The following is a 13,719-nucleotide window of genomic DNA, read 5'->3' as shown; positions in this document are numbered from 1 at the left end:
TAATCTGCCCTCCCTAACATCGCCGACACCTAACTTCAATTATTAACCCCTAATCTGCCGACCGGAGCTCACCGCTATTCTAATAAATGTATTAACCCCTAAAGCTAAGTCTAACCCTAACACTAACACCCCCCTAAGTTAAATATAATTTAAATCTAACGAAATAAATTAACTCTTATTAAATAAATTATTCCTATTTAAAGCTAAATACTTACCTGTAAAATGAATCCTAATATAGCTACAATATAAATTATAATTATATTATAGCTATTTTAGGATTAATATTTATTTTACAGGCAACTTTGTAATTATTTTAACCAGGTACAATAGCTATTAAATAGTTAAGAACTATTTAATAGTTACCTAGTTAAAATAATAACAAATTTACCTGTAAAATAAATCCTAACCTAAGTTATAATTAAAACTAACACTACCCTATCAATAAAATAATTAAATAAACTACCTACAATTACCTACAATTAACCTAACACTACACTATCAATAAATTAATTAAACACAATTCCTACAAATAAATACAATTAAATAAACTAGCTAAAGTACAAAAAATAAAAAAGAACTAAGTTACAGAAAATAAAAAAATATTTACAAACATAAGAAAAATATTACAACAATTTTAAACTAATTACACCTACTCTAAGCCCCCTAATAAAATAACAAAGCCCCCCAAAATAAAAAATTCCCTACCCTATTCTAAATTAAAAAAGTTACAAGCTCTTTTACCTTACCAGCCCTGAACAGGGCCCTTTGCGGGGCATGCCCCAAGAATTTCAGCTCTTTTGCCTGTAAAAAAAAACATACAATACCCCCCCCCCAACATTACAACCCACCACCCACATACCCCTAATCTAACCCAAACCCCCTTAAAGAAACCTAACATTAAGCCCCTGAAGATCTTCCTACCTTGTCTTCACCATACCAGGTTCACCGATCCGTCCTGGCTCCAACATCTTCATCCAACCCAAGCGGGGGTTGGCGATCCATAATCCGGTCCAGAAGAGGCTCCAAAGTCTTCCTCCTATCCGGCAAGAAGAGGACATCCGGACCGGCAAACATCTTCTCCAAGCGGCATCTTCGATCTTCTTCCATCCGGAGCGAAGCGGCAGGATCCTGAAGACATCCAGCGCGGAACATCCATCCGGACCGACGACTGAACGACGAATGACTGTTCCTTTAAGGGACGTCATCCAAGATGGCGTCCCTCGAATTCCGATTGGCTGATAGGATTCTATCAGCCAATCGGAATTAAGGTAGGAATTTTCTGATTGGCTGATGGAATCAGCCAATCAGAATCAAGTTCAATCCGATTGGCTGATCCAATCAGCCAATCAGATTGAGCTCGCATTCTATTGGCTGTTCCGATCAGCCAATAGAATGCGAGCTCAATCTGATTGGCTGATTGGATCGGCCAATCGGATTGAACTTGATTCTGATTGGCTGATTCCATCAGCCAATCAGAAAATTCCTACCTTAATTCCGATTGGCTGATAGAATCCTATCAGCCAATCGGAATTCGAGGGACGCCATCTTGGATGACGTCCCTTAAAGGAACAGTCATTCGTCGTTCAGTCGTCGGTCCGGATGGATGTTCCGCGCTGGATGTCTTCAGGATCCTGCCGCTTCGCTCCGGATGGAAGAAGATCGAAGATGCCGCTTGGAGAAGATGTTTGCCGGTCCAGATGTCCTCTTCTTGCCGGATAGGAGGAAGACTTTGGAGCCTCTTCTGGACCGGATTATGGATCGCCAACCCCCGCTTGGGTTGGATGAAGATGTTGGAGCCAGGACGGATCGGTGAACCTGGTATGGTGAAGACAAGGTAGGAAGATCTTCAGGGGCTTAGTGTTAGGTTTCTTTAAGGGGGTTTGGGTTAGATTAGGGGTATGTGGGTGGTGGGTTGTAATGTTGGGGGGGGGGTATTGTATGTTTTTTTTTACAGGCAAAAGAGCTGAAATTCTTGGGGCATGCCCCGCAAAGGGCCCTGTTCAGGGCTGGTAAGGTAAAAGAGCTTGTAACTTTTTTAATTTAGAATAGGGTAGGGAATTTTTTATTTTGGGGGGCTTTGTTATTTTATTAGGGGGCTTAGAGTAGGTGTAATTAGTTTAAAATTGTTGTAATATTTTTCTTATGTTTGTAAATATTTTTTTATTTTCTGTAACTTAGTTCTTTTTTATTTTTTGTACTTTAGATAGTTTATTTAATTGTATTTATTTGTAGGAATTGTGTTTAATTAATTTATTGATAGTGTAGTGTTAGGTTTATTGTAGGTAATTGTAGGTAGTTTATTTAATTATTTTATTGATAGGGTAGTGTTAGTTTTAATTATAACTTAGGTTAGGATTTATTTTACAGGTAAATTTGTTATTATTTTAACTAGGTAACTATTAAATAGTTCTTAACTATTTAATAGCTATTGTACCTGGTTAAAATAATTACAAAGTTGCCTGTAAAATAAATATTAATCCTAAAATAGCTATAATATAATTATAATTTATATTGTAGCTATATTAGGATTTATTTTACAGGTAAGTATTTAGCTTTAAATAGGAATAATTTATTTAATAAGAGTTAATTTATTTCGTTAGATTTAAATTATATTTAACTTAGGGGGGTGTTAGTGTTAGGGTTAGACTTAGCTTTAGGGGTTAATACATTTATTAGAATAGCGGTGAGCTCCGGTCGGCAGATTAGGGGTTAATAATTGAAGTTAGGTGTCGGCGATGTTAGGGAGGGCAGATTAGGGGTTAATACTATTTATGATAGGGTTAGTGAGGCGGATTAGGGGTTAATACATTTATTATAGTAGCGCTCAGGTCCGCTCGGCAGATTAGGGGTTAATAAGTGTAGGCAGGTGTCGGCGACGTTGTGGGGGGCAGGTTAGGGGTTAATAAATATAATATAGGGGTCGGCGGTGTTAGGGGTAGCAGATTAGGGGTACATAGGGATAACGTAGGTGGCGGCGGTTTACGGAGCGGCAGATTAGGGGTTTAAAAAAATATGCAGGGGTCAGCGATAGCGGGGGCGGCAGATTAGGGGTTAATAAGTGTAAGGTTAGGGGTGTTTAGACTCGGGGTACATGTTAGAGTGTTAGGTGCAGACGTAGGAAGTGTTTCCCCATAGGAAACAATGGGGCTGCGTTAGGAGCTGAACGCTGCTTTTTTGCAGGTGTTAGGTTTTTTTTCAGCTCAAACAGCCCCATTGTTTCCTATGGGGGAATCGTGCACGAGCACGTTTTTGAGGCCGGCCGCGTCCGTAAGCAACTCTGGTATCGAGAGTTGCATTTGCGGTAAAAATGGTCTACGCTCCTTTTTTGGAGCCTAACGCAGCATTTGATTAAACTCTCGATACCAGAGTTAAATTTATGGTGCGGCCAGAAAAAAGCCCGCGGAGCGTTAGCAGCCCTTTTACCGCCGAACTCCAAATCTAGGCCATAGTGTTTCTACCGAGAATAAGCTTGCTATTTATATTTTCAGTATAGGTGTCATGTTTTACAGGCAAAAGCACATATTTCAAATAACAAAATAAAGGTAAAAAATTGCAAACAATTAAAAACACATTAAGAACACATTAAAGGGGAGCATATTTTTTAGAACAATATCCCTTTAAATATATAAAGCATGCTTTGTTTAAATAAATTCATTTTCTGTTGGCTTGCCCTCATTTTAAGCAATAAATAAATAAATCCAAGCAAAACGACTGGTCACCTAAGAACATTTAAATAATAGCTGTAAAAATGACAATAACAGAATTTATGTTTACCTGATAAATTACTTTCTCCAACGGTGTGTCCGGTCCACGGCGTCATCCTTACTTGTGGGATATTCTCTTCCCCAACAGGAAATGGCAAAGAGCCCAGCAAAGCTGGTCACATGATCCCTCCTAGGCTCCGCCTACCCCAGTCATTCGACCGACGTTAAGGAGGAATATTTGCATAGGAGAAACCATATGGTACCGTGGTGACTGTAGTTAAAGAAAATAAATTATCAGACCTGATTAAAAAAACCAGGGCGGGCCGTGGACCGGACACACCGTTGGAGAAAGTAATTTATCAGGTAAACATAAATTCTGTTTTCTCCAACATAGGTGTGTCCGGTCCACGGCGTCATCCTTACTTGTGGGAACCAATACCAAAGCTTTAGGACACGGATGAAGGGAGGGAGCAAATCAGGTCACCTAAATGGAAGGCACCACGGTTTGCAAAACCTTTCTCCCAAAAATAGCCTCAGAAGAAGCAAAAGTATCAAACTTGTAAAATTTGGTAAAAGTGTGCAGTGAAGACCAAGTCGCTGCCCTACATATCTGATCAACAGAAGCCTCGTTCTTGAAGGCCCATGTGGAAGCCACAGCCCTAGTGGAATGAGCTGTGATTCTTTCGGGAGGCTGCCGTCCGGCAGTCTCGTAAGCCAATCTGATGATGCTTTTAATCCAAAAAGAGAGAGAGGTAGGAGTTGCTTTTTGACCTCTCCTTTTACCGGAATAAACAACAAACAAGGAAGATGTTTGTCTAAAATCCTTTGTAGCATCTAAATAGAATTTTAGAGCGCGAACAACATCCAAATTGTGCAACAAACGTTCCTTCTTTGAAACTGGTTTCGGACACAGAGAAGGTACGATAATCTCCTGGTTAATGTTTTTGTTAGAAACAACTTTTGGAAGAAACCCAGGTTTAGTACGTAAAACCACCTTATCTGCATGGAACACCAGATAAGGAGGAGAACACTGCAGAGCAGATAATTCTGAAACTCTTCTAGCAGAAGAAATTGCAACTAAAAACAAAACTTTCCAAGATAATAACTTAATATCAACGGAATGTAAGGGTTCAAACGGAACCCCCTGAAGAACTGAAAGAACTAAATTGAGACTCCAAGGAGGAGTCAAAGGTTTGTAAACAGGCTTAATTCTAACCAGAGCCTGAACAAAGGCTTGAACATCTGGCACAGCTGCCAGCTTTTTGTGAAGTAACACAGACAAGGCAGAAATCTGTCCCTTCAGGGAACTTGCAGATAATCCTTTTTCCAATCCTTCTTGAAGGAAGGATAGAATCTTAGGAATCTTAACCTTGTCCCAAGGGAATCCTTTAGATTCACACCAACAGATATATTTTTTCCAAATTTTGTGGTAAATCTTTCTAGTTACAGGCTTTCTGGCCTGAACAAGAGTATCGATAACAGAATCTGAGAACCCTCGCTTCGATAAGATCAAGCGTTCAATCTCCAAGCAGTCAGCTGGAGTGAAACCAGGTTCGGATGTTCGAACGGACCCTGAACAGGAAGGTCTCGTCTCAAAGGTAGCTTCCAAGGTGGAGCCGATGACATATTCACCAGATCTGCATACCAAGTCCTGCGTGGCCACGCAGGAGCTATCAAGATCACCGACGCCCTCTCCTGATTGATCCTGGCTACCAGCCTGGGGATGAGAGGAAACGGCGGGAACACATAAGCTAGTTTGAAGGTCCAAGGTGCTACTAGTGCATCCACTAGAGCCGCCTTGGGATCCCTGGATCTGGACCCGTAGCAAGGAACTTTGAAGTTCTGACGAGAGGCCATCAGATCCATGTCTGGAATGCCCCACAGCTGAGTGACTTGGGCAAAGATTTCCGGATGGAGTTCCCACTCCCCCGGATGCAATGTCTGACGACTCAGAAAATCCGCTTCCCAATTTTCCACTCCTGGGATGTGGATAGCGGACAGGTGGCAGGAGTGAGACTCCGCCCATAGAATGATTTTGGTCACTTCTTCCATCGCTAGGGAACTCCTTGTTCCCCCCTGATGGTTGATGTACGCAACAGTTGTCATGTTGTCTGATTGAAACCGTATGAACTTGGCCCTCGCTAGCTGAGGCCAAGCCTTGAGAGCATTGAATATCGCTCTCAGTTCCAGAATATTTATCGGTAGAAGAGATTCTTCCCGAGACCAAAGACCCTGAGCTTTCAGGGATCCCCAGACCGCGCCCCAGCCCATCAGACTGGCGTCGGTCGTGACAATGACCCACTCTGGTCTGCGGAATGTCATCCCTTGTGACAGGTTGTCCAGGGACAGCCACCAACGGAGTGAGTCTCTGGTCCTCTGATTTACTTGTATCTTCGGAGACAAGTCTGTATAATCCCCATTCCACTGACTGAGCATGCACAGTTGTAATGGTCTTAGATGAATGCGTGCAAAAGGAACTATGTCCATTGCCGCCACCATCAACCCGATCACTTCCATGCACTGAGCTATGGAAGGAAGAGGAACGGAATGAAGTATCCGACAAGAGTCTAGAAGCTTTGTTTTTCTGGCCTCTGTCAGAAATATCCTCATTTCTAAGGAGTCTATTATTGTTCCCAAGAAGGGAACCCTTGTTGACGGAGATAGAGAACTCTTTTCCACGTTCACTTTCCATCCGTGAGATCTGAGAAAGGCCAGGACTATGTCCGTGTGAGCCTTTGCTTGAGGAAGGGACGACGCTTGAATCAGAATGTCGTCCAAGTAAGGTACTACAGCAATGCCCCTTGGTCTTAGCACAGCTAGAAGGGACCCTAGTACCTTTGTGAAAATCCTTGGAGCAGTGGCTAATCCGAAAGGAAGCGCCACAAACTGGTAATGCTTGTCCAGGAATGCGAACCTTAGGAACCGATGATGTTCCTTGTGGATAGGAATATGTAGATACGCATCCTTTGAATCCACCGTGGTCATGAATTGACCTTCCTGGATGGAAGGAAGAATAGTTCGAATGGTTTCCATCTTGAACGATGGAACCTTGAGAAACTTGTTTAAGATCTTGAGATCTAAGATTGGTCTGAACGTTCCCTCTTTTTTGGGAACTATGAACAGATTGGAGTAGAACCCCATCCCTTGTTCTCTTAATGGAACAGGATGAATCACTCCCATTTTTAACAGGTCTTCTACACAATGTAAGAATGCCTGTCTTTTTATGTGGTCTGAAGACAACTGAGACCTGTGGAACCTCCCCCTTGGGGGAAGCCCCTTGAATTCCAGAAGATAACCTTGGGAGACTATTTCTAGCGCCCAAGGATCCAGAACATCTCTTGCCCAAGCCTGAGCGAAGAGAGAGAGTCTGCCCCCCACCAGATCCGGTCCCGGATCGGGGGCCAACATTTCATGCTGTCTTGGTAGCAGTGGCAGGTTTCTTGGCCTGCTTTCCCTTGTTCCAGCCTTGCATTGGTCTCCAAGCTGGCTTGGCTTGAGAAGTATTACCCTCTTGCTTAGAGGACGTAGCACTTTGGGCTGGTCCGTTTCTACGAAAGGGACGAAAATTAGGTTTATTTTTTGCCTTGAAAGGCCGATCCTGAGGAAGGGCGTGGCCCTTACCCCCAGTGATATCAGAGATAATCTCTTTCAAGTCAGGGCCAAACAGCGTTTTCCCCTTGAAAGGAATGTTAAGTAGCTTGTTCTTGGAAGACGCATCAGCCGACCAAGATTTCAACCAAAGCGCTCTGCGCGCCACAATAGCAAACCCAGAATTCTTAGCCGCTAACCTAGCCAATTGCAAAGTGGCGTCTAGGGTAAAAGAATTAGCCAATTTGAGAGCATTGATTCTGTCCATAATCTCCTCATAAGGAGGAGAATCACTATCGACCGCCTTTATCAGCTCATCGAACCAGAAACATGCGGCTGTAGCGACAGGGACAACGCATGAAATTGGTTGTAGAAGGTAACCCTGCTGAACAAACATCTTTTTAAGCAAACCTTCTAATTTTTTATCCATAGGATCTTTGAAAGCACAACTATCCTCTATGGGTATAGTGGTGCGTTTGTTTAAAGTGGAAACCGCTCCCTCGACCTTGGGGACTGTCTGCCATAAGTCCTTTCTGGGGTCGACCATAGGAAACAATTTTTTAAATATGGGGGGAGGGACGAAAGGAATACCGGGCCTTTCCCATTCTTTATTAACAATGTCCGCCACCCGCTTGGGTATAGGAAAAGCTTCTGGGAGCCCCGGCACCTCTAGGAACTTGTCCATTTTACATAGTTTATCTGGGATGACCAACTTGTCACAATCATCCAGAGTGGATAATACCTCCTTAAGCAGAATGCGGAGATGTTCCAACTTAAATTTAAATGTAATCACATCAGGTTCAGCTTGTTGAGAAATGTTCCCTGAATCAGTAATTTCTCCCTCAGACAAAACCTCCCTGGCCCCATCAGACTGGGTTAGGGGCCCTTCAGAAACATTATTATCAGCGTCGTCATGCTCTTCAGTATCTAAAACAGAGCAGTCGCGCTTACGCTGATAAGTGTTCATTTTGGCTAAAATGTTTTTGACAGAATTATCCATTACAGCCGTTAATTGTTGCATAGTAAGGAGTATTGGCGCGCTAGATGTACTAGGGGCCTCCTGAGTGGGCAAGACTCGTGTAGACGAAGGAGGGAATGATGCAGTACCATGCTTACTCCCCTCACTTGAGGAATCATCTTGGGCATCATTGTCATTGTCACATAAATCACATTTATTTAAATGAATAGGAATTCTGGCTTCCCCACATTCAGAACACAGTCTATCTGGTAGTTCAGACATGTTAAACAGGCATAAACTTGATAACAAAGTACAAAAAACGTTTTAAAATAAAACCGTTACTGTCACTTTAAATTTTAAACTGAACACACTTTATTACTGCAATTGCGAAAAAACATGAAGGAATTGTTCAAAATTCACCAAATTTTCACCACAGTGTCTTAAAGCCTTAAAAGTATTGCACACCAAATTTGGAAGCTTTAACCCTTAAAATAACGGAACCGGAGCCGTTTTGAACTTTAACCCCTTTACAGTCCCTGGTATCTGCTTTGCTGAGACCCAACCAAGCCCAAAGGGGAATACGATACCAAATGACGCCTTCAGAAAGTCTTTTCTAAGTATCAGAGCTCCTCTCACATGCGACTGCATGCCATGCCTCTCAAAAACAAGTGCGCAACACCGGCGCGAAAATGAGGCTCTGCCTATGCTTTGGGAAAGCCCCTAAAGAATAAGGTGTCTAAAACAGTGCCTGCCGATATTATTATATCAAAATACCCAAATAAAATGATTCCTCAAGGCTAAATATGTGTTAATAATGAATCGATTTAGCCCAGAAAAAGTCTACAGTCTTAATAAGCCCTTGTGAAGCCCTTATTTACGATCGTAATAAACATGGCTTACCGGATCCCATAGGGAAAATGACAGCTTCCAGCATTACATCGTCTTGTTAGAATGTGTCATACCTCAAGCAGCAAGAGACTGCTCACTGTTCCCCCAACTGAAGTTAATTGCTCTCAACAGTCCTGTGTGGAACAGCCATGGATTTTAGTGACGGTTGCTAAAATCATTTTCCTCATACAAACAGAAATCTTCATCTCTTTTCTGTTTCTGAGTAAATAGTACATACCAGCACTATTTCAAAATAACAAACTCTTGATTGAATAATAAAAACTACAGTTAAACACTAAAAAACTCTAAGCCATCTCCGTGGAGATGTTGCCTGTACAACGGCAAAGAGAATGACTGGGGTAGGCGGAGCCTAGGAGGGATCATGTGACCAGCTTTGCTGGGCTCTTTGCCATTTCCTGTTGGGGAAGAGAATATCCCACAAGTAAGGATGACGCCGTGGACCGGACACACCTATGTTGGAGAAATAAATATAAAGAACACAAAACAGGTATTCTATGCCCAGAGCTTTTTGCTTTGATCTATGTAGTGTTAAAAAAATAATTTCACTTGAAGAAACTGTAAAAATTGTAAACATCAAAACATCATTACTATCCTTGGGAAAAGCCTGCATAACTTGTATAGCAACTGCGACCTCCTGTCTCTTGTCAGCATTCCTTCTACATTACCACTAAGTTTGCCGAATGAACAATTGATTGCAATATCCAAATCCACAGATAACATTTATGCTAGTAATTTTTTTTTTTTTACAAAAAAATACAAATTTGAAATGCTTAACTTTCTGAGAAGTCTGTAATGAATTGCAAAACAATACAATGTAGAATTGTTTTAGAAGCCAAAGAGTTAGCAGAAGGTTTTCTATAATATACTATTGATAGAATAGACTACCACCAATGTATATAATGCCACTTGGACGTGGTGATAAAAACTCGCTGGCATGAAAGATAAAGGCTTCTCTTTGGCATTTTATTGAAAATGTACTTCACACCAGAGCCTTGCATAGTTAAACAGCTCTCAAGCTAAAATTTCACTTTCTAAAATGTTTTGAGGGACTTTACAATACTGAAGAGATGCCTTAGATAATCTTACCACAGGGGAGACAATTGGGCCCTAATAACATATATAATGTGGTGAACTACTAACAAATGGGGATTTTTGAGAACGTGTGTCCAATTTTGAGAATATGTTTTTAAAGGGATATTAAACATTCTCATTAATTGTAATAGAAAACACTAAACAGTGAGTTATATTTAATAGAAATCACTGCAGTATGTATTATTCATCATTATAAATTGGTTTTTACAGTTTATTTATTTATTTATTTAACTTCATTTGTGCAAGGTTCCTTACTTCTGGTCACAGACCTACCAGGGCAGCTGTGGTCTCTACAGGAAGGGTGATGTCATAAATCTTCTAGAATAATTTGAGCTGGTTTACTTTTCAGATAATGCTAAAGAGAAAGTAAGTCTGTTTTGCTCAGTCTCAAAATAGGCAGAATGCAACTTAAGTTCCAAAAATGTCTCCTCTTACCTCCCTGAGGGCAGTGGCTACAATGAGAAAGTGCTCATTTGGCAAGAAAACAAGTTGTTTGCTGTTTTTTTACACAATCTGTTTCTTTTTACATTTACTTTGATTTAACATATTTTTTTTATACTAAAGGAGCACTGTTTAATATCCCTTTAAAAAAAATATATGTAAATAGGACTGAGCAGTATGTCCTGTGTTAACAAAGTTTTTTGCTTGTTACCTTGAGCAAGCATGCCAAAGTTTGCCACCCATGAACTATGAGAATCAAGATCACACATCAAACAATGTCACTGGATCATATGTTCAAAACTGCTTTAACAATTCTCAGCTATCAATATGGCTTCCTTTTAATAATCATGGCATCTTCTTGCAAATAAGGAAGAGACAAGGGAGCGATAATTTATTCACAATTTGTCACAGTTTTTTTTTTTAAATCAAAAATAAGTCCACTGCTGTAGTAAAAATTGTTAACATGAAGGGCCAGATTACGAGTGGAGCACTAATTAACGCACCCGCTCAAGCGTTAATTGTGCTAGAAGTAAGCTTTTTGCGCTCGTTGGGTTAAACTGCTATGACAAGTTGAAAATAAACTGTTTTTGTTTGAGGGCTAACCCGATGAGCGCAAAAAGTCGAACTTAGATTATCACATGCGTGTTCATGTATTCCCCCATAAAAGTTAGTAGAGAAAAATAAGTGGAAAAAACACTCCCGCACAAACCCAATCGCATATATATATCTATACCTATATATATACGATTATATATAGATATATACATATAAAGATAGAAATATGTTTAGAAATACATAGAAAATATTCTGTTATGTGCAGAACCTTAAAAAAAGTGAAACATTTAGAGTAAATACATAGTTAAAACCTTTATTAAAGGGCCAGTAAACATAGAAAATAATGTTATATAATTCTGCACATAGTGCAGAATTATATAACATTATTTTAGTGCTAGCTTTATGTAACCTAATATTGCCAGGCATTTTTTATTAAAAAAGAGGGTTTTTCAGACCCGCCCTCTGTGCTCTATTGAGCGGGTCTGGTTTTCCCTCAGAGCGCATCTAGCCAGCTGTCTAGTCACAGCCCGGCCCGACCGCGCCATTACTCTCAATGTATCTCGCTCTCGCTCTCAATATTGCATAAATATGTGTTTTTATGTTTTAATCTACTTAAAGGGATATAAAACAAGTTGGGATAGAGACAAAATATAATAATATGTATTTTTATAACTTTACCTGCAAATTTATACTGCAGTGCCTTGCCATTAACCGTTTCTTTTTAGTTTCTGAATTGTAAAGCTCTAACTCCCCCCCCACACACACATTTCCTTCTATGGCTGTATCTATATCTATTGTTCTTTTGGAAGAATGCAAAAAATGCATAGGGATTATCTGAAAGAGCATGCCTAGAAGCTGTGAACTCAGTTGAAATACAATGCCTGGGTCTAAACACTGATAAGGGGGGTGGAGTTGGCTGCTCTAGGCAGCTAAGCTATGTAATTAATTTTGCTTATTTTTAAAAATTGTTTTATGCAAACTATTTTTAATTAATTAGCCCTTTTAGGATATGCACAGATCTCAACCTGTTTTATGTCCCTTTAACTGCAAATGCACTTATATATATGTTAATATATGTATTTATACGTGTATATATATCTGTAAATACACATATATATAAAATACATATGTTTACATGTATAGACATATACATATTTATATATACATATCCACATACATCTTTATACATGTATGTATGCCAATGTTAATGCCTTTTCCTTCTTTTTTTTAACACCTGAGCCCTTATAAATTTTGTGTGAAATATTTTTTTATCTATAAAAAAAAGTAACTTTGTAATGTATTTTTGATGTGTTTTGTGCAACTTTTTTGTTTCGTGAAACAGTTAAAGGGACAGTCTAGTATAAATTAAACTTTCATTATTCAGATAGGACTTTTAATTTTAATCAACTTTCCAGTTTAATTTTATCATCAAATTTGCTTTTTTCTCTTGGTATTCTTAGTTTAAACTAAACATAGGTAGGCTCATATGTTAATGCCTAAGCCTTTAAGGGCTGCCTCTTATCACAGGCTTTTTAAATCTCTTTTCAACACAAAGAGACAGAAAGTACACATGGGCCTTATAGATAACACTGTGTTCAGGCACAGGGGGTTATTTAAGATCTAGCACAATACAATGCTAAATTTAAGACAATAGATAATAAACAGTCACAGTCATGTGATCAGGGGGCTGGAAGAAGGTTCCTAGATACAAGGTAATCACAGAGGTAAAAAGTATATTAATATAACTGTGTTGGTTATGCAAAACTGGGGAATGGGTAATAAAGGGATTATCTATCTTTTAAAACAATAACAATTCTATGGTAGACTGTCCCTTTAACTAGAGCTTTGAAGTTGCAGTAATCATTGCAGCGTAAATCGCGATTGAGTTCCTGCAATCACGTTTACTTCCAACTCGTAATACGAGCAGTAAGCCCGACGAGCTCAAACGTAATAAATCCCTTATCGCTTGGGCACAAATGTTTGCGCTCCACTCGTAATCTGGCCCGAAGTGTTTTAGAGGAAACAAAAATTGGAATTACAGCCATGTAGGACATTGTATCAGTTTGCCTGGTATAGAGGAAAGAACACATATAATTGGCAGCATAATGGATTGTGAGATAATGTATAACTGAATCCAATACGTGAACAGTTCAATCTATGTACATTCTGGTAATCAACATAAACCATCATGAATCAGAATGAGAAGCTTCTACCCAGAGAAAAAAAATCATTAACCAACTGTACAGAATACAATAGGATAGTTTAATTACAGTCTATAAACTAATTATACAAAATACCATTTTCTCAACCTCTAAAGAGTATTATTTAATAGTGATATGTATTATGGTTAACTAATGACTGAAATTTATATTGAGTGAACAAATGATGTTTTACTTCAACTAACATCCTATAATACAGTTAGGAAGCAATGCTATAAAAATGATAGAAAATTGATATTGGAAAGCATCAACT

General features: G+C 39.6%; 1 protein-coding gene across 2 annotated transcripts in view; it reads right to left on the bottom strand.

Moving 5' to 3' along the window:
- Positions 1-13,719, bottom strand: part of PPARGC1A (PPARG coactivator 1 alpha) — a 136,245-nt gene that overhangs the window by 46,733 nt on the left and 75,793 nt on the right. The gene's annotated exons all lie outside the window — the stretch shown is intronic.

The sequence above is a fragment of the Bombina bombina genome, chromosome 2, assembly GCF_027579735.1.
Source record: "Bombina bombina isolate aBomBom1 chromosome 2, aBomBom1.pri, whole genome shotgun sequence".
In the NCBI taxonomy this organism is placed as follows: Eukaryota; Metazoa; Chordata; class Amphibia; order Anura; family Bombinatoridae; genus Bombina; species Bombina bombina.
This window is presented reverse-complemented; position numbering and strand designations above follow the sequence as displayed.